General features: G+C 27.3%; 1 pseudogene; it reads right to left on the reverse strand.

The window, feature by feature from the left end:
* Nucleotides 1-238: 238 nt before the first annotated feature.
* LOC111308108 (cytochrome P450 81D1 pseudogene) lies at nucleotides 239-19,252 on the reverse strand (annotated as a pseudogene).
* Between the last annotated feature and the right edge of the window lie 4,477 nt (nucleotides 19,253-23,729).

Here is a 23,729-nt window from a genome sequence, read left to right on the forward strand (position 1 = left end):
ATTATTTTTTGTACAATCTTGATATTTATAAATAATAATAAATTAATATTCAAATAGTTATAATTATTTATCAAATGATAATTATTTTTATTCATCAATAATTAATTTTTTTTTATTTAATATGAGTTGTATCACATTTTACTCTATCAACACAAGACGGACTTTCATTGGACCCTTGTGATTAGCAAAAGTCAGGAATTTCCATAAGCTTATATAGGACAGCACTGTGATGAAATCAGATAATCAATGAAAAATATCAAATTTGTTTCTGCTATTCTCTTATTTCTCCTCTCGTCTGCTGACTCCTTTCTTCTTTTTCTTATCTGTTCATCACGGCACAATCATTCTGTGACAAAATCCCCTTTTTCGAAACTTCTTTGCTTCCTTTTTCCTTTTCTACACTTGTTTTCCTTTTTTTTCAAAAGCAACCTAAAAACTATATATGCAACTTTATTCCACGGCTTCTCTATCCAAAAGACCCACTTCGCTACTTCCAAATGGTCAAATTGCCTGATTTTTATTATGTTTATCCTCTCCCCAGGATTTTTTCTATCGATTCTGATCTAAAAAAAAAAAAAAAATCTAGAATTCCAAAGCATAGAATATTGTAGCCTCCAACGCCAAAGACAAAATAAAATGGAAAAAAAACTTAAGCCTAGCTGTTAAGAACAAAGGCAAAATAAATTTTGGGGGGAGATTAAGTTTTTTTTACTGGAATTACGGATAGGGCGAAACGGGCAATGCACTGTTCTGATAACAGTGCATTTGTGAGCCATATGCACTGTTAACTGTAACATGGTACTCTTCTTTAGCATAAGAATAAGTATAATTTTAGAATAATTATCTTATAGGTAGAAAATATAGTTCATATAGGAAATATTGAAAGGAACTGTCCCCAAATTAAACCAACAGCGAATTGTCATTAAACCATGAAGATTGAAGAAGAAAAAACTTACACATTTTTAATTGCCTCGGGTATAACCTTGTTTATGATCGGGCGGGCTTTGCACATGGCCACTAATGGTTGAGCTTTGGGTATGGTTAGCCCATTTTTTCAGTCATGTCAATTTCCACTTTGCCGACTCTCTTCCAGTCAAAGCACTGAATCAATGAACCCAAGGTCAAGCCCACCACACGAAGGGCAAGACTTGCCCCAGGACACGCTCTCCTGCCCAACCCAAAAGGCATGAACTTGTAGCTTTCTGTCTCTCCATTCTAAAACCTTCAGGTTTAAAAACAAGTGGATCATCCCACAAGTCTAGATCTCTCTGAACGGGCCATGCATTGATTAGTTCCATGGTATTTCGTGGCACATTGTATTCACCGATGGTGCAGTCATTATAAGCAGATGTGGAACGAAAAGCGGAGCAGCTGGACACAATCGAAATGCCTCGGATATGATATTTTGAAGGTAAGGTAATTTAGAGAGGTGTGATTCATCAATCAGGTTTTCTTGACCAACTTCAGCATCCAATTCATCTCTTGCTTTTTTAAACTCATCAGGGTTATTAAGCAAAGTAGACAATGCCCATTCTAATGAGGCTGTGGCTGTGGCTGTGTGTTCCTGCAAGCACCAAAACCTGCACCATGTATGCACTGAGGCCTAAGCTCAAAGTAGGGGTGTAAATGATACATTAGTACTCGCAAGCTACTCGGGTTCGATTCGAAAAAAACTCGAATTCGGTTCGATTATTGTCGAGTCGAGCTCGAGCTCGAGTAGCTCGACTTACCGATCGAGCCGAATTCGAGTATTCTTATATCTGACTCGAGTAGCTCGCGAGCCTAATCGAACTTTTATATTTAAATATATTTTTATTTTTTTTAATTAATAAAATATTTCGAATCCGAGTTCGAGTTCGAGCTTGAATAATCGAACTCTTGTCGAGTATACGAATCGAGCTTATTTTTACATATTAATCGAGCTTAATCGAGCGAGCTCAAGTAGCTCGAATTCGATCACGAATCGAGCTCGAGCTTGAAAAATAAAACTCGATCGAGCTCGAGCCGAGTATCGAGCCCGGAGTTGTGAGTCGAGCTCGAGCTCGAGCTTTTCACTACTCGGCTCGGCTCGGCTCGTTTACAGCCCTAGCTCAAAGTAATACTCTTAACTTGGTTACACCCTTGAAAAACCCTCATAGCAATTAAAAAAAAAAAGTTGGATACGTTAAGGCACAATAAATAATTGCTATGGTCGCCAACAAATATGCGATTAGTTCAAGTGATTAGTATTCAATCTTTTATTGTCTCAAATACCAGAGAAATAATCCGTTATGATCATGACTTTTAAAACTTTGAAAACTTTTAGGTTCAGTAAATCATTTAAAGTTACGGATTTTTTTTTAAATGAAAAAAATATGAGTCTCCCCCCCCCCTTTTTTTTAATGTTAAAATAATAAAAATTTTTTAAAATTTACCACTTTACTTAGATAAAAGTTATACTTTTATTATACTCATATAAACCTTTATTCTTTTATTTGTATTCTAATAAGTTTTTATTTCAAATAAAAAATTGATTTATATTAAGGATTTATTTAGATACAAATTTGAAGTTAATAGTTTATTTGGATATAAATTAAAGTTTAAAGATTTATTTGAGAGCAAAATAAAGCTTAAGAGTTTATTTACGTATAATAAAATATAAGAATTTATTCAAAAAAAACTAGTAAAGTTCAAGGATTCTTTTATCATTTTAGGCAAAAAAATTAATAAGCTGATTTTAAACGGGAATCAAATGTTATGTAGTAACTATATATTAGCTTTTTTAATAAAAAAATAGAAATTATTGTCAGATCGAAAGTTGGTCGTGTCTATCAACTCCATGTGCTCGAATATCGTGGGCGCTTGTGTATGCTGAATGCACTATAAGGCTAAGATATATGCCTTCTTAACAGCAATTGCTTTTGAAAAAATTGTTAATGCCTAAGGTCCTAAAAGTGGTATTAGAGCTTTGTCTCTTTTTGCAGGTTTAATCACATTGAGTAAAGATTTTATGGCTCAATTTAGTTCCAAGATGGTGAGAAAATCCTCAAAGCTCTTATATTCAATAAATATGAGTTTTGTGAATGGAAAATGAGGACAAAGGCGTTCATAATAGCCTAAGATTTTGGAGCATGGAATGTGATGGAAAAATGACTTAATACTCCTTCCAAAGATGCAAAATATATGAAGCAAATAATGAATCATGCAAAGGCAAGTGCATTCTTTTTGGAGCTTTAGATGCCTACTACTTCAATTTGATCTCAAATTGCTCCACCTTAAATGAGATATAGAGTAAGTTGGAGAAAATACATGAAAAACAAACCTCCAACCAAAGTGCATCATATCTTATGGCTCTTGAAGATCCAGATAACCTCAAATTCTATTGATTCAAATTCATATACTTTTGATGAATTGCAAGATGCTTATAATGAGTTATATATTGAATGTGAATCAATGAAGAGGAAATATAAGAAAAAGATTTCAAAATTGAATGTTTAAAATGATTTTTTCATTAATGCAAAAAATATTTTGGAAAAAGAAAATGAAAAAGTGAAAATAGATTTTGAAACCTCTCAAAGTAGAAATGAATTTTTAGACAAAGAAAATATTGTTTTGAAAAAGAAATTTGATGAATTGGTGAATGAAAAACAAAAGATTTTATAGAGTTCATTAAGTACTAAAATGATTAAATGCAATTTTTGTTATTTTCATGGTCATAATACATATACTTATCCTATAAAAATAAAAGTTTCATTTAGAATTAAGCAAGTATGGGTTTCAAAAAGAACTAGAGACTTAATCACTAACTCTTAAGGAACCAAAACAATTTGGGTACAAAAATCAAATGAGATTGTCTGTTGTAGGTGTGCTAGAGTAAGGAGTTACAATGTGATTTTGAAGAATGGAACTCTAGACACACAATGAAGATGGGCAACCTTTAAACTTTTATTTTAAGTGAATATGAAATTAATTGCCTATTCTTGTTAGACATTGAATGCTTAATGGATATTGGTATATGCATTATTAATATATCTTGAATATACCAATTTTATTTGATATATGTGAACTTAAATTTAGTATGCATTTATTTTTTTTTCTCTTGAATGTATGATTTTAATATATTCCTCATGTTTGTTGATATTGTGTTTAATGCTTGAGATATATTTTATATATGCTTGATGTGGTTAATTGTGTGCTAAATTATTTTTTTATTTATGCACAAATTTAAAGGGAGCACTCAAAGCTTAATGATTTTGAAATTTTATATTTTGCTTTGAAAATGATCTTTGCTAGAGTCAAGTTTTAAAATATGAAATATTGTTTTATCAAGTTTTTAAATGAAAATAAATTTGAATATCTTGAATTCAATGATTTAAACTTGTCCAAACAAAGATAACTTGATAACTTGCAATGGTTTAAAATTTTCATAAGTGTTACATGCAAGTTTCAAAGGATTGTAGAGTTTAAAATATCAAATCTTGTTTTTAAACATTTATGGGCATAAAAACCATTTGCACTTTTTCAAAGTGTGATATAAAACTTTTCTAAATGGTTTGAAGAGCTTAAATGTGTGTTTGAACATATTTGTCTATTTTAATAGCCTTTTTCAAGGAAATATGGGATTAAGAATTTACTTTTTTATTTCCTTGTTTCTAATACCAAATGACCACTTGAACAACTTTGTTTTGTCATTTGAAACTTGTTGGAAAGGTTCAAGATGGTTAAAAATGAGCTTGACTAGTTTTAAGATTTATTAAGGTATTTTTCAAGCAAAACTGAGTTTTAAAGTGCAAAAATCAAAATCCTGGACATATTAAACTTTGAATGGATTATCCTATTGTATTTTGCATGAATATATTTGTTTGAATGGTTTTGGCATGATAGAAATAACTTTTGTAATTTTTATACATATTGATTTGTGATTGTTGAACATGCCTATATGACCATGATGTTTAAAATTGCTCAATATATTTATAATGCTTGGATCTTGTGAATTCTTTAAGCTTGATTGTGATATACACAATTGTTTTGAGGTGAATTGATGAACATCTTGTGCTAAAAAGATATACATTGATTCTTAGTTTTATATATTAACTTGATCAAGATATGTGCTTAAATGATCATTGATTAAACTTGACCTTAATCATTGTAATTTGAGAGTGTTTAAATTTTTTATCTCTTGGTTTTTAAAATATTCTTAAATATACTTACTCTTGTGCTAAATTGATTTATTAATTTTGTGAAATATTTTAGATCTTATGCTTAATTGTTTTATCTTTTTTTTTTATTTTGAATTGATGAATTACTTGTTCTTAAATGATAGATATTGCTGGTTCAACTATTGCTCTTATCAAGTATGTGTGCTCTATAAAAGTTGTTGAATAAAGTTGCTAATAATTAATAACAATGTTTAACTTTCATGGACACTTGTTTATGTGCCTATCATTGATATAGTTTGTACCTTTCAATCAAAATTATGTGTCTTAAATTGATTAATCCTTATTTTGGAAAGCAGAAGAAATCTTATAATACAATTTTGCTGGATTTGTTTTGTGATAATAATTGGTATGTTTTGTGATAACATATTTTGAACAATTGGTATGAGCTTGTATGCATGGGCTTTAAATTTATACTTAATTGTTATTGATGTTTTAGGTTCTAAGCACATCTTATGATAACATGATTTATGAGTAGGTTGCATATCATTTATTATCCTTTTACTCATAAATTTCATGTGGTTAGGTTGAATGAATGATTTTGTGCTAAAACATTTTAATTGGATACATTTATACTTTTGTGCTTGAATACATGTATATGAATTTCATTATGTATATTATACTTGATTACATACATTCAAAATACTTTTGATATTATAAGCATCATGCATTTTGTCACATGCCTTAAATTGATCTCTCTTTCTTTTACAATTGGTAGAGGAGCTTAAACATTTGGTATAAAAAGCTCAAACAAAAAAGAGGAGATATGTTTCATGAATATATTTGCTAAAAATTTTTTGTGTTTATTTGTTCATACCTTTTTGCTGTTACAAAAAAGGGGAGAAATATTTTGTGAACAAATTTGTTTGTGCTTGATCGACATTTGTTTGTGTGTGCTTAATTGTTATATACGCTCTAATATATGTTAGTTAAGCTGTGTTGAATTAGGATGCCTAAATTGAGGGAAAATTTTACCTTGCAAAGTTTAAAGGGAGTTATTCAAAATCTTACATGTCTTAAAGAAAGCTTTTTATCGGGCAAATTTATCTTTAAGTTTTGTCATATCAAAAAAAGAAAGATTGCTTGCCTTGAATTGATCCTTATTTCGAAATAATAAAATATTAAGCTAAATAAGCTTGATCAAGATTTTGACAAAAGATTTATTTAGTACATGTTCTTAAGTTTTATATTTTAGTACTAAATAAATAATATGATTTTTAAAGTTTAAACAAACATTTCTTTATGTTTTCTTATTTCTCAAATCAAAACTATCTTTAAACATTATTTATTTGAGCTTAAATGAAAGTTCAATTTTTGTTTTTAAAGTGAACTTATTCATTTTGGACTCAATAAAATTTTGATAATATTGGTTTTAAGAAATATATTAACTTAAGAAAGTTTTTTTACAAGAACAAAGTTTTTCAACATTGAACTTGTTTTATTTTTTTATATTAATTCACAAAGTTTTAATATTTAAATTTTATATGGTTGGAAAGCTCTTTGAGTCTACTTTCTAATGGATTAAACAAAATCAAAATCCAAATTTTTTAAGAAAAGATTTTAAATTTTTACCAAACACTTTATAGTTGTCTAAAAACTGCACAAAAGGCAGCTTTAAAAATTCACTATAATTCGTGTATAATGAATTATGTGATGAATTTTATATGAATAGAAAGCCCTTTTAAGTCAAGTTTCTAAATGTTCAAACTGTTTTTGATTTAGAATTGTATAACTCAAGATATGGTCAAATTAGTAAGTAGAGTGCAAAACAGGAGAAAACCACCCAGTTTGACCAAATTGATCCCCCCTGTAGGAATTGATTGGTTGATGACCCAATCAATCCCCATTTAAAAGGATCGATCTATTTTTTATACAGAATTATTGTTGGGTTAAAAAGTTGTAGAAGGGATCGATTTGGTTCCTTACCTGATCGATCTGGTCTACCCAGAGTTGTATATAACAACTAGTTTTTCAAGCTTCCAATGGGCATTTCTTCTTCCAAACCATCCCCAATGGCTAGTTTTTCAATTTCTCTATAAATTGGGCACTCCAACACACCAAGAAGGTTGATGAATCAAGAGAGTAAGATCAAATAAGTCATATATTCATTCTCTCAAAGAAATCAAAAGTTTTAGAGCTTTAAAGTCTATATCTTTGTATTTGTTATATCCAAATCATTGTTGTTGTTCATTCATCAAATTTCTTGATACTTTATTAGGCAAACATTCAACCTATAGAGGTATTTTAGTTTGCAAAAATCATTTAGGTTATCTTGTAAGTAAGAGGTGAGGTATCCTCTTGATATTGTAAATGTAGAGATTGTTTTTTAAGCCTTAAGAAACAAATAGAGATCTAGTATAAGATAGGTTTGTATCTTGTAAGATATTTTCTTCAATTAGTGTATTGATCCTTAGTATGGAGAACTAAGAAAAGAAGACATAGGTGCCTTATGGAAAATGACGAATATTTATAAATCCTTTTGTTTGATTTCTCTATCACTATCTCTTTATTTTGATTATAGTTTATATTTGCTTATAGTTCATCAACTTATTGTTATTTGCATCATATTTTGATATTGGTTTTAATTTTCATTCAATTATATTATAATCATTGTTTTGGACGAATTTGGAAAGATCCAATTCACTCCCTCTATTGGATCACTATCTCACCTAAAAAGCTAACAGAAATAAAAGGTTTATATATATATATATATATATATTATCCATTATATGTTTCCATTTTGCTCTTAATCTCTTTTAATCAATATAAATTTATATATATATATATATATATATTCAAATAATTTAGTGCAAGGTTTTCATCCATTAATGAAATTATATAATAATTGAGTTTCTATTTGATACACTATCAATATATATATTTTATATACGTCAGTAAATCAGATAATAACACTTTTTCCTTAAAACAAATATACATAAATTAAAATAACTTATTAATGAACAAATATAAATCTTTAAAATAAATATACACAAATTAAAAAAATTTACTCATTAATGGATGTTATTATCTAAATTAATGAGGTTTTATCATTCGATTCACTTTTATTAATGAGTTATCATTATCTGATTCACTGACAATGTATAAAATCTATATAGTGACAATATATTAAATATAAACTCATAATAATTTTCACCTTTTAAGTTACAACCAGCTTAATGTTTGTTTTTTCAACTATTAAGTATTTAGTTGTGATAAAGTTGCTTCCATTTTCTTGAAAATTTCAAATCATAAAATAAATTTTTTCATCAATCAAAAATATTATAATTTCTTTTTTTATGTTTTTAAAGCCAAATTATTATTATTATTATTATTATTATTATTATTATTATGGTTTTCAAAGCCAAATTATATTGAATGTTGATACAACAAAAATACACAATATATTATTAAAAATGATAAATATTAATAATAAAGATATATATTTTTTATTAAATAGACTCAAAGTTTAAATTTTTCAAAATTTAAACTATTAATCTTACCCATAATAACTTCTACTTTAAAATGACCAAATGAACCAGATACCTCGAACCCCAAAATAATTTGATATATGTAAATTGAGTTCTAGAATCACTCAATATATGTAGTAACTCGAATCTAAAATAATTTGATAAAAAATACTTGAAATTTGAGTATCCAATGATAAACTAGACAACCTAAATCCAAAATTTTCTAACCTAATCAATTTGAATATAAAACAAATGCTAAATTTGTCTGACTTGATACTTGATATATTTTTTCAAAATAAGAAAAAAATTTTATGGTATATAAATAAAATAATTGCTTAAGTAAAAATCGTAAACTTAATTTCATTAATTTTAAAATCTTATTTGTAAGTAATTAGTTTTTTACCACATGTGATTTGGATTACATAATAAAAGGGTAAATTATACTATTGGTCATTTAATTATGGGCATGTTTTTTAAATATGCACTAAATTATTAAAATTTTCAATTTGATCATTAAAGTTGGAATAAATAATTTTCTAATCATCCAAATATTAGTCTCTAATAATACACTGATGTAATTATAACACGTTAGCTGTCAAGTGTTATGTCATATTGCGACATCAGCAATTATTTTTTTTCAAAACTTATAATATCACATGGCATATTAGTAATGCCATTTGACATCTTATCATTAAAAACAACAATTAAATAACAAAAAAATATTTATTCAAAATTTAATGATAAATCAAAAAATTTAATAGTTAGGCAACCATTTTAAAAATATAATCATAATTAAATGACCAATAGTATATTGAAAAATTATCAAATACATTTAAATAGCGTTTAGTATCATTTTAAAAAATTATGTAAAAAACATTTCAATTAAAAAATAAAACTAATATATTAAAATCATAATAAATAATAGATTTATTTTCTCGTTATAACCAGTAAAGAAGATAAAAGGAAAGAAAGAAGTAGCTGCCCCAATTGCCAAAAAAAAAAACAAAGATATTCACCTTTTTATAACTTGAAAAGTCTATATTATAGCATCTCTTTGAACCAAAATCTAACAACTTAAGAGTTGCAATAGTTTTTCCTTTTTCAAAAAGCATAGATAGAAGGCTATCTAAATTGGGTGGACATTTATTTTGCATCAGTAGCTCAATTCAACCCAAGGCTTCTTCAACATGTCCTTTCATGACAGTTTCCAAAATTTTAACACTCAATCCTTATGATCCTTCTCAGTAAGCTTATTCAGCAACTTGATTACTCATCAAACTCTTTCACCTTGCAAAAGTCCTTAATTAGGACACCATAATGACCTACCTTAATTAAATTATTCAATCAAATCATTGCCTTAAGCACAATAGCAACTTCATTTAAATTTCCAGTAGACTTCTCCAATTCATTTTCCTAACTTTGGTAATAGGAATAGCCAAGAACTTCAATGTCTGCCTTTTTTCTTAGTTTCAAAGGTAGTATGCCTTTTTGCCACAGAAATTCATGACTCTTGATAAATGGTGTGGCCATTTGGGATTGCTAAAATCTTATTGAGCAACATTATTAAGTTTCAAAAGCAAGTAAAGGTATCCGCTTATCCATTTAGAATGGTAAGGATAAATAAATTGTTAGAAAAATAGGGTCCAACCCCATGCAATTTATTTTGGACAAATCAAAAGCCATAGGCCTTGGTCTTTCTTTTTTCACAGTGCTATAGCTACTTAATAAAAAGAGGTGGGATTGTTTTAAGGTGGTGTTGCAAAACCAAAAAAGAAGAAAAGCCAAAAAGATAAAGAAAAAGGAAAAAATGAGAGTTGATTGAACAGAAGTCGATCTGTGGTCTGATTAATCTAAAATTTTATCAGTAGGTTTATGATTCAAAGTTCTACATTCTAAACGGTGAAGATCAAGTTTAAAATTCTCTAGGAATAAATCTAGTGTGTATTTGTTGAGTCACCTATTTGGTAAAATATCTCCAATTGTCTCTCTAGTTGTTGATTAGCTATAGTTTTAGCCAGAGAAAAACTTTGTATATCTATTATTTGATATTTTTCTAGTGATTCATGGTTTTTTCCTCTACAATAAAAGGTTTTTCATGTAAATCTTAGTGTGCTTTATTTTTCCTGCGTTGTTGATTATTGATTGTTGTCTATTACTATAGGTTTATTGTGATATATTACTTCTGCGTTGTTGTGTTTACTGCTTTAGGCCCAACAAGTGATATCAGAGCAAGGGTTATTTTGAGACAACAATACAGAAGCAGCCCAAGATAGAAATAAATTCTATTTGAGATCATAGAGGGTGATACAGGTTCCATGATAAAATTGACAGCATCAAATTATTCAATTTAGAAGCGTATGGTGGAAAATCATTTATATTACAAAGATTTGTATAAGTTGATATTGGGTGATTCAACTAAACCAACATATATGAAAGATGAAAATTGGAAGAAGTTAGGCAAAAAAATGCTGGTTACAATCAGAAAATGGGTTGATATTAATGTGTTTCATCATGTAGTGCATGAAGCAGATGCCTACCTTATTTGAAAAAAATTGGCAGCATTATATCAGACAAAAATAGGTATGAATAAAGTTATGCTTGTTAAAAAGCTTGTAACTTTATAGTATGGGGATAGACGATCTATTACAGAGCACTTAAGTGATTTTTAAGGTATATTTAATCGGATGACTACTATGGAGCTTAAAATAGATGATAAAATGAAGGCATTATTTCTTTTGGGTTTATTGCCAGATAGCTAAAATACTCTAGTTATGATTGTTCTTAATTCAGCTCCTAATTACAAGATGACATAGGAAATGGTAAATGACAGTATGGTTAATAAAAAAGTAAGGCAAAAAGATGTAAATCTTGAGAATCAAACTCTGGTCACAGAGAACAGAGGTAAAAACATCAATAGAGGTCAGAACTTAAAAGGTCATAGTAAGTCTAAACATAGATCCAAGTTCAGAGATAAAGTGAAATGTTTTCATTATGATAAAGCAGGTCATATAAAATGATATTGTAAAATCTTAAAGCAATAGTGGAAAGATGAGAAAAGTAAGAGCTCAGATGATGGTAATGTTGCAACAATAAATTCAGATAGTGATTCAGTTGTTTTGATATGTACACATATTGATTGTAATCATATTGGTGATCTCAATATTAAGTGGATAGTTGACATAGGAGTGACATATTTATAATTTACAAAGTAAGGAACTTTGGTTACACTAAAATGGAAAACAAAAGTGTGTCGCAGATTATTGGGATTAGTGATATTGTTGTACAAATTAATACAGGTTGCATGTTGACTTTGAGGGATATCAGATACATTTCGGATATGATAATGAACTTGCTTGCTATTAATGTCCTTGATAAGGAGGAATATAAGAGTCAACAAAAGAATGGATAATGAAAGCTTTTTAAAGGATCTATAATAGTTGCAAAGGGAAAATTATGCTGCATAATATATAAGATATGGATGCAATTGAACGGTGACCTGATAAATGTCGTTGAGGATGATGCTTTAGTAAACTTATGGCATAAAAGGCTAGCACACATGAGTGAGAAAGAGTTACAAGTTTTGGCAAGCTAATCTCTCATTCCCTTGACGAAAGGTATGTCTCTCGATTCATGTGATCATTATATGTTTGGTAAGCATCGTAGAGTTTTTTTTGTAAAAGTTTTCAGAAAAAAAAAATTAGAATTGATTTATTTTGACGTATGTGATCTCACTGATGTTGAGTCATTAGGTGGTAGTATGTATTTTATTACTTTTATTGATAATGTTTCATGTAAGACTTAGGTATATATGTTGAAAAACAAAAGCCAGGTATTATGGTATTTTCAAAAATTTCATGCTATAGTGAAAAAGATAATAGGGTTACCCTTAAAATGTATTTGGACTGATAATGATGAAAAATACATATCCAAAAACTTTAAAAAGTACTATTCAAAGCATAAGATCAGGCATGAGATGACAAAACTTGAAACATCGCAGCATAATGGTGTAGCTAAAAAGATGAACCGCACCATTGTAGAAAAAATTAGATGTATGTTGAGGATGGCAAAATTACTAAAGCCATTTTGGAGTGAAGCAATTAACACAGCTTGTTATTTACTTAACAGATCATTATCAATTCCTTTGGGCTTTGATATTTCAGAAAGAGTGTGGATAGGGAAAGATGTTTCATACTCTTATTTAAAAGTTTTCAAGTGTAAAACATTCTTACATGTACCAAAAAAAAAGATATCAAAGCTTGACAATAAAGTCACACAATGTGTATTTGTAGGACATGGTGATGAGGATTTTGACTACAGGGTATGGGATCCAATGAAAAGAAAAGTAGTTAGAAGCAAAGATGTAGTCTTTCATAAAAAAGAACCATAGCAGACTTTGAAAAAAATGAGAAGACTACATAGGGTATTGTTGAGTGTGATGTTTCAACATCGATAGGGATTCCATAAGAAAGAGCCACAGATTGTGAAAATGAGCAAAAAATAGAACTTGGAGATATGAATGAACCAACCGCAGTTAGTGATAAGCCAGATGCAATCAGTTTTGAGTAGAGGGAGCATTCTTCTCCACCAAAGAGTGTTGAGCAGGGGGAGCTACCTTCGACATTAGGTAGTGTAAAGTTTCAACCTAAAGGATCTACTAGAAAGCATAGGCCATCTAATAAATATCCAAGTTTAGATTTTATTTTAGTTACTAGTGAGGGGGAGCCAGAGAGTTTTCAAGATGTGCAAGTCACTTCAAATAGAGAGCATTGGTTAAAGCAATGAAAGAAAAGATGGAGTCATTACAAAAAAATGGTAAATATGTCTTATTAAACTTTCAAAAAAAAAGAGGCCATTGAAGAATAAATGGGTGTTCAAGTTGAAAAAGAATGGTGACAAACTAGTGAGGTACAAAGTTCGATTGGTGGTGAAAGATTTTTCTCAAAAATCAGGTATCGATTTTTATGACATTTTTGCTCTAGTTGTGAAGATGAGTTCTATTCGAGTGGTACTAAGATTAACAGCTAGTAGAATCTTGAGCTTGAGCAACTTGATGTTAAAACTACATTCTTGCATGGTGACTTGCAGGAAGACATTTATATAAATCAGCCAAAGGTTTGAAGTGAAAGAAAAAGAGTACTTAGTTTACAAATTGAAAAAAAACTTATATGGCTTGAAACAAGCTTCGCAATAGTAGTACAAAAAGTTTGATTCTTTTAAGGTGAACCACAACTATAAAAGAACGGTAGTGGATCCTTGTGTATATGTCAAAAAAAATTTTGATGGTAACTTCATTATTCTCTTATTATATGTTGATAATATGTTGATTATGGGACAAGATGCTGGTATGGTTCGTAGGTTAGAAGAACAGTTATCTAAGTCCTTTGAAATGAAAGATTTAGGTCCAGCAAAGCAGATTCTCACTATAGACATTATCTGGGATAGGAGAGCTGAAAAGCTGTGGTTGTCATAAGAAAAATATGTTGAATGGATGCTTAGTAGATTCAACATGCAACATACTAAATCAATTAGTAGTCCACTTGCCAACTATTTTCATCTAAGTAAAAAATCTTGTTTGGTGTCTAAAGAAGAGCACTAGCTATGTCTAGTGTTCTTTATTCTTTTACAGTCAGTTCTTTAATGTATCTTATGGTTTGTATACTACCTGACATTGCTCATGCAATTGGTGTAATAATCATATTTCTTTTTAATCTGGAAAAAAGTTCACTAGGAAGCAGTGAAATAAATTTTTAGATATTTGAGGGGTACCTCAAAAATGTGCTTGAGTTATAAAATTTCACAACCAATTATAAAAGGGTTTACTGATGCTAACATGGCAAGTGATCTTGATGGTAGAAAATCTACTTCAAGATATTTGTTCACTTTTGCAGAAAAAACTGACTTGATAGTCTAAGTTACAAAAATATGTTGCTTTGTCAACTACAAAAGCTGAGTATATTACAGCAACCAAAGCAGGTAAAGAAATACTTTAAATGAAACCTTTTCTTCTTGATTTGGAGATAAATTAGAAAGGGTATGTGATATTTTGTGATAGCTAGAGTGCTTTAGATTTGAGTAAAAATATCATGTACCATACTAGAATAAAGCATATTGATGTTAGATATCATTGGTTACGTTTAGTGATTAAGGAACAACAAATGCTATTAAAGAAAGTCCATACATATGAAAATGCAATAGATATGTTGACTAAGATACTTCTCAGGAAAAAGCCTGAGCTCTACAGTAACTTAGCCGGAATGAGTTCCTTAGCTAAGGTAAGTTCCAAATGAAGCCGCTATGGTGATGAATCTCCTCCTAATGCGACTGAAGAGGAAGATTGTTAGAAAAATGAGGTCAAATCCCATGTAATTGGTTTTGGACCAATCAAAGGCCATAGGCCTTGGTCTTTCTTTTTACACAGTGCCCTAGCTACTTAATAAAAAGAGGCAGGACTATTTTTAAGGTGGTGTCGTAAAACTAAAAAAAAGAAAAGCCAGAAAGATAGAGAGAAATAAAAAAGGGAGAGTTGGTTGAACGAAAGTCGATCCGTGATCCGATTGAGCTGAAATTTTGTCAGTAGGTTTTTGATTCAGAGTTTTACATTCTGAACAATGAAGATCAGGTTTGAAGCTCTCTAGGAACAAATCCAATATGTATTTGTTGAGTCACATATTTGGTGAGATTTCTCTAATTGTCTCTCTAGTTGTTGATTAGCTCTAGTTTTAGCTATAGAATAACTTTGTATATCCATTATTTAATAGTAGAGATTTTTCTTGTGATCTATGATTTTTTTCCTCTACACTGGAGGGTTTTTCACGTAAATCTTGGTGTGTTTTATTTTTTTACGTTGTTGATTGTTGATTGTTGTCTATTACTGTGGGTTTATTGCGATATATTACTTTTGCATTGTTGTGTTTATTGCTCCAGGCCTAACATAAATGTCTCATTAGTTGAGTGGATTATAGTTGGCCCTTCCAATTCAAACTCCCCAAATTTAGTAATTATTGACTTTCATTTTCTTGATTTCTATGTCAAAGATTGTTTGCATGTTCTCCCAAATTGAAATTGACCATGGCCTCAGAATATAATAAATGTAATAATACTCGATCATTTCATCATTGACAGCAACCTTATAATACCATTCCTTACAATTCTCATCTTTGGTTTGGTTAAAAAATGACCCCCCGTCAGTCTCTTTCCATGATATTGGATACATAAAATTATAATAAGATAAGATAATATAATATTATGAATAAAATTAAATTAAATAATATTATTTTATTTTATATTTGATATATACAAAGGTTAGAATAAAATAATTTATTTGTTTATCAAAATTATTTTTTCTTAAAATTTATACAATTTAAATTATTAATATAATTTTTAAAAGTATAATTGGACATGTAAATTTAATCCCCTTAAGGAGGATTGAATAATCCTATATTAAGAAGATATTAATCCTCTTTGCAATTCCTATCCATTTCCTTAAATATAAATCAAACAATATATAGTATGATTATTATCTTATCATATTAATAATCTTATGCATCAAACATGACCTTTAGAGATTTAAATTAAGGTCATTATCGTATTTTCGATTATCATGGTTATTACGATCATCGTGATCATTATTTTTTTTATTTTACACAATTTATTATAAAATATAATTATTATAATTATTATTACAAAAATTATTTTATAATTTTTAAAGTTGTTTATGATGCCTTATTTTTTTATTTATCTGAAAAAATATTTATAGATTTTTTAAATTATAATAAAATATTCATATTTGATTTAATAGCAAATATAAATACAAAATTATAAATTAATAAATAATAAAATCAATCATTTAATTTTAATTATTTTTCATCTAAATTATAAAAAATTCACCCTGTAAATTTTCATCAAGCAATTTTCTTCGAAATTTCTATATCTATATTACATTAATTCTTAAATTTGTTTAATTAGAAATTTCCCTCATAAAATTTTCATCTAATAAAATTTCTAAAAATTTCTACAATTAATACAATTTTTCTTAACTAAAAAAGGTTACATGCCCTAAAAAAACCCTATCTCTTCCCTGTTTAGAATCTTTCAACACTCACCTCTCTTTTTTTTTTCCTTATCCTTCTCACTTCTTTGTCTCATTCTTAGTTTCTCACACTCTAATCTCAATCTCTCACTTTTCACCTTTTAAGTCTCACCAGCAAAAACTTACAACTAACTTGCATTCATTTTTAAATATGCTTTTCAAAATGGTAACGACTATTTCACAATTTTTTAATCAGGTCAATTTTGAAAATAACATTACTTTTCCCTCCGGAATCCTAAAATACCACATAAAAATGTGAGTTTTTTATTTTGAAACTTTGGATATTGTTGAAAATTTTTCAGTTTTTCCTAGAATCAGATTATCCTAAACCAAACGTTGGAATCAAATACCCAACAGTAAGATTTCGAGAAAAAAATATGCAGATTCCCTTAAACCAAATGCCCCTTAGAAGGCCAAAAGCCCCAAAACACCACTTTCGGTTCTATCCCCTAAAGTAACCTATCGCTAGCTTCTTGCCCTCTCCTGTGGCCTTATAATTTGATGATTTGCTTTAAATTTCAATCCACCCGCAATCATAATCCTCAACCAAGAAAACTTATTGCTACCCACCCAATAACCATCACCACCAAATTTAGAGTCCTCACTAGTGAATGATGGATGATGGAGAATGGATATACTCAACTCTCAACTTCACCAATCCACTCCAATAAAAGATTCAATTCAACAAAAATTTGTAATTTTTTTAAGGTAATTACTTGATGCTTACCAAATTAGTTTTCTGTTGATCTGATTGTGTTAGATTAACCATTAAGGCTGAATGTGAGTTTAATTGAGGCTGGATTGATGTTGATGCCTAATTTATTCTTGAATGCCTTATCTTTTTCCTTTGGCTTTCTATGGAAAACAGAGTTATGGTGATTCAAAATCTAATTCAATTTTTATTTGATAGTAGTGGCGAATAGTGACACTACCGTAAAATAGCAGCAACTATTCTACAAACAAACCGTTATTTAAATCCACTCTTTTTTTTCCCAATCTTACCTAAAATCTTATCCATCAAATACATATCATCCAGCTCTTCTTAACTCTAAAAATATCATATATTATCTCCATTAAGAAACTTTCAAGCTTTCCCTTATTCTATTCTGTAAAAATCTTTGCTAGTTTCTTATTCAAAAGCCCCCCAACTATGGTTATCATAATCAAATCGAATATTAAACCATTCATAGTTTCGGATTATCAGATCAATGGATCAATTATCGGTTTAATAAAAAATATTATAAAAATATAAATATTTTAAAATTTTAAAATTCTAACTTTTAACTAAAGTTATAGTTTAATAATTCAACTATAAAAATATAAATTTTAAGGTATATCATAAATTACAAATTTTACAATATAAAATGTATAGAACAATTAATTACTAGTTAAAAATGAAATTATTTAATATTTTATTAAAATCATATTTTATATTTTAATAGTTAGAAATAATATTTATATTTTAATAAATAATAAGTAATAAATAATTATAAATAATTATTATTTATATTTATTAAAACATAAATATTGTTTATTAATATATAATAATTAATTTTTATGTAATAAAAAAATCTATATATAAAATTAATAAAAAGAAAATATTTATATTTATATGAAAATTAGTAAAAAGAAAATTAAAATTATTTTTATATTTTTGTATAAATGTAGATTTTTTTATTAGTATTACATATATATATATATTCTTCTATTAATTATTTTCGATTATGGTCAAATAATTAATTATTTTTATTACTATTTTATTTTTTATTAATTTTTTATATATTGTTATTTTTATAATTATTTTTAATTATAGTATCAATTAATAAAATTTTTCGTTAGATTTTTTTAAAGAAATTACTTATTTTTATACATATATAATTTTTTTTTACAATATCATTATCTACGTATCTCAAAATATGCCAACATATTATTATTATAAGAATGCAAGGGCTTTGATAATTAAAAAACAAAGAATTGGGGAGTTTTTTAAGATGTAATAGTAGTATAATGGTTTAATTAGATTATTGTGAATACTTGAAAGATATTTTTTATATTTTACCTAAACTTATTAATTGGTATTGAATTAACTCGATTAAAAAAATAGGGTTCGGTTTACTAATTTATTATATAAACAGTTGGCATACAATGATTTAATTATAAAATTAATTTAATTACAGAATCAAATCGATTTTAACATCGATTCATTGCTTATCTTGTAGGATTGATAATCCAATCCGATTCTAATAATCATGCTCCCAACATATATAAAAGATCATAAGTTTCAAAAATTAATTGCATGTCACCGTATTCAATTACATTATGAACCATTTAACGAAATTACTTAGACCTTCCTTTGCTAATGTAAGTAACACACGATCCATCTTTGACCTACGTGACGGATTCAAATAGGCTTGGTGAGATCCATTGAGCAGTAATGATGGGCTGTTGAGAGCCTCTTTTCGGCCACTGAAAACGCTCATATCGAGATAAAGAAGATCCATCTTGAAAACTTCTTGGATTCTTCTCTCAGTGTTTTTGCAGCATTCATTCGCTTTAACAGCGGTATTCAAAATTTAATTTTAATGGAATTAATTGAATAAATAGATTTAATTTTGTTAATCAATTAATTATTAAATTAATTTTAATTAATTGTCAAAAATAATTTTAAAAATTTTAAAAAATTTTATTAATTCAATTAAAAAATTAAATTAATCAAAATTTTGAACGAAATATAATAAAATTTATATAAAACTTAAAATATAAGAAAGTACCTATTTCATTTCAAGTTATTAAAAATTTGAATTTAATATTTTAATATTTTTATAAATTATTTTATTTAAATTATTTTAAATATAAAAAATTTTAATTTTAATTTAATATATTTTATTATTTGATTTATTAAAAAATTAATTAAATCAATCAAATTAATTTTGATAAATTTATTTTTGAAATTAAAAAATTTATTTGATTAAAAATAAAATAACATATTTTAATTAATTTAATTTTAAATAATATAATTTAAAATTAATCGAATTAATCAAATAAAAACCCCTTACCGACAATTGTAATATAAAATGGCGATGGTTTGATCGACAGGAGCCGGCTTTGACTAAGATGACTATAGATCATGACCGTTGGATTAAGAGTGCAAATTCACAAGGAGAGTAGCGACTGAAAAGTGGGAGCTGGCCTTGATCTTAGGCTTGCCAGACGGTTTTGTCGACTTTGGAGGTGGTGCGGTTGTTTACCTCTTTAGAAGCTGTGTTGGGATGTTGGTTTGTTGTGAAGAAATGCAAAGGGATTGAGACAAGTGGATCTACGTTGATTTGTGTTGTTGGTTGATTTTTATTGATTTTGGTGGCTACTCCTAACTCAGATGAAATTTAAACAGTTCCTTGTGGATTCGACAGCTCAAGCTCCTGATGGGTTTGCTCCTGCAGCTCTTCCAACTTGGTATCAATGATTCTCTTTTGCACCACCCACAATTTCGGCACCCTTAATTTTGGAATTATATATTCATCCATTTGAATTTGCAGAATTTTGATTTGCTCTTCCGGGTTGTCGAGCATTTTATCCTTTGACATGACCGGCTGTTTTTCCATATTAGATCTTTAAAAGTTCTTATACTAATTTGTTACAAAATGAAGAAGTAAGCAAACCAGAGGAGAAATAAGAGATTAGTAAAAAGAAATTTGTTTTTTTTTCATTCATAGTCTGATTTCGTTATAGTGCTGTCCTACTTAAGCTTATGGAATTCCTACTTTTGCCAATCACAACGATCCAATGAAACTTCATCATACGACAGCTCATGAAGCTATTATTTTTAAAGTTTTAGTTTTATTTATTTATTTGGTGATTTTAATTAATTAAATTAATTAATTTTTAAATTTAAATTTTATATTAGTTACATGTTTTAACTTTTAATTATTTTAATTAGTGATAATAAAGAAAACTTAAAAGTGTTAAACAACTAGGCTAAATAATTATAAATTTAATTTTTTTGTACAATTATATTTTTATTTTCTTTATGTAAATTTAAAAAATTTTTGGGAATAAATGACTCAAGGAGAATAACGAAATTCTAATATATTTTGAGGATGTGCATCTTCTTAAAAAAAAACATTTGGGTAAGAGAATTTTTTTAAATTTCATCATAACATTGGAAAATTTAAAAACTGACTTCAAAATTTTAATATCCATGATTTTCATTTATTTTCAAGAAAATTAAAATTTTAAAAACCAATAAAATGTTAAAAGATAAAGAAATTTCAAAGTTGAATAAAAAATCAATAATTAATTGTTTTCCATAAAATATTTAATCAGATGACAAATCTCTTAAAAAATTAATATATTTTCTTGAATATTCTTAAAATGAAAAAAAAGTTTTGAGAAGTTTGATTAAAGTGTTAGAAAAAACATAAAAAAATTTTTAATATTAAGTATAAATACCATTCTACTTAAGGCTTAAATAAAATGATATAAAATTAGTTGATATTGTTTTTTATCGAGTGTTACGAGGGAGTTAATATTTTCTCTATACATAATAAACTCACAAACTTAATTTTTTTTATAGATCATAATTTATTTTTTAAAAAAAGTTTAAGTCAAGTTTAATATTTCGTTAAAAATGATAAATTTAATTAGATAATCAAATATATTAAAAAAATAATAACTTTAATGTTTTTTAATAAACTCATCAAATTTTCAAATTTACAAATTATGACGAATGTTATTGTCAATCTTTTTTAGTACAATTTTAAAAAGCCACGAAAAAGCCATGTTTTTGCAATGGAAAAAATTGGTCAATCTCGAGAAGATTCTTTAATGGTTGCATTAATGAAATCAACATGTCTTTAGTTTTTAAAATAAGGTAAATTGCATGAGTTCAAGTGGCATAAATATTCCTCCGTTAAAAATTTAGGTAATGATCAAAGTAGTTGGAACAGGAATAAAGTATGAAAATCATGAATCACGTATATTGTCGTTTGATAGCGATGGGAAAGAGTAGAGTGGGTCGGTGATTCAGCTACTGTTATGGATGTATATTAAAATGACAAAAAAAGTGTTAGGAACGTGAGGTCCTGCCCATGTTTTTTGACAATTCAAAGGTTACGGCCTTTTAACGTGGAATAAGAGAGGTGGGGCTATGATTTTTTATGTGGTAGTTGGTGTGGCACCAAAAAGAGACAAAAAGAAAAGGACAAAAATAGAAAAAAAAAAAAAAAGAGTTGATTGAATGATCGATTGAATGATCGATTGAATTGAAATTTTATTAATAAATTAAATAATTATAAATTTAATTTTTTTGTATAATTATATTTTTATTTTTTTATGTAAATTTAATAAATTTTTGGGAATAAATGATTTTGGTAAGATAAAGAAATTTTAATAAATTTTAAAGATGTGCAACTTTTTTTAAAAAAATTTAGCTGAGAAATTTTTTAAATTTCATCAAAACATTGAAGAACTTAAAAAATAATTTTAAAATTTCAATATCAATGATTTTCATTTATTTTCAAGAAAATTAAAAATTAAAAAAACAATAAAATGTTAAAAGATAAAGAAATTTCAAAATTGAATAAAAAAATTAATAATTAATTCTTTTCCCTAAAATATTTAATCAAATGACAAATCTCTTAAAAAATTAATATGTTTTGCTGAATACTTTTAAAATGAAAAATATTTTTGAGAAGTTTGATTAAAGTGTTAGAAAAAACCTAAAAAAATTTTTAATATTAAGTATAAATACCATTCTAATTAAGGCTTAAATAAGATAATATAAAATTAATTAATATTGTCTTTTAATGGGTGTTACGAAGGAGTTAATACTTTCTTTATACATAATTGACTTGCAAACTTTTTTTTTTTTGTTAAGATCATAACTTATTTTTTTAAAGAAAAAAAGCTTAAGTCAAGTTTAATATTTCTTTAAAAGTGATAAATTTAATTAGATAATCAATTATATTAAAAAAAATAATAACCTTTTTTTTTTATAAACTAATCAAATTTACAAATTATGACGGATGTTATTGTCAATCTTTTTTAGTACAATTTTAAAATGTCACAAAAAAAACCATGTTTTTGCAACAAAAAAATTTGTCAATCTCGAGATGAGTCTTTGGTGGGTTCCATTAATGAAATCAACATGTTTTAAGTTTTGAAAATAAGGTAAATTGCATGAGTTCAAGTGGCATAAGCATTCCCTGTTAAAATTTAGGTAATGATCAAAGTGGTTGGAATACAGGAATAAAATATGGAGATTATGAATCACGTTTATTATCAATTAATAGCGTGGTGGAAGGAGTAGAGTGGGTCGATGATTCGGCTATTGCTGTGGATGTATATTAAGATGACAAAAAAGTGTTAGGTAAGTGGGGTCTTGCCCCATGTTTTTCACAATTCAAAGGTTACGGCCTTTTAACGTGGAATAAGAGCCTTACATATTAAAGAGTTGGGGCTGAGATTTTTTGCGTGAAAATTGATGTGGCACCAAAAAGAAAACAAAGAAATCAGAAAAGATAGAGAAAAAAAAAAAAAAGAGTGAGTTAATTGAATGATAGTTGATTTGTAGCTCGATAAAATTGAAATTTTGTCATTTGGTTAAATTATTATAAAGTTAATTCTTTTGTACAATTATATTTTTATTTTTTTATGTAAATTTAATAAAATTTTGAGAATAAATGACTGGCAAAATAATGAAATTCTAATAACTTTTGAAGATGTGCAACTTTTTTTAAAAAATTTTAAATGAGAGAAGTTTTTTAAATTTCATCAAAACATTGGAGAATTTAAAAACTGATTTCAAATTTTCAATATCAATGATTTTCATTTATTTTCAAGACAATTAAAAATTAAAAAACCAATAAAATTTTAAAAGATAAAGAAATTTCAAAATTGAATAAAAATTAATAATTAATTCTTTTCCATAAAATATTTAATCAAATTACAAATTTCTTAAAAAAATGAATACGTTTTCCT

This window comes from Durio zibethinus, chromosome 2 (assembly GCF_047325235.1).
Source record: "Durio zibethinus cultivar Kanyao isolate XHJ-2024 chromosome 2, ASM4732523v1, whole genome shotgun sequence".
NCBI classification, from domain to species: Eukaryota; Viridiplantae; Streptophyta; class Magnoliopsida; order Malvales; family Malvaceae; genus Durio; species Durio zibethinus.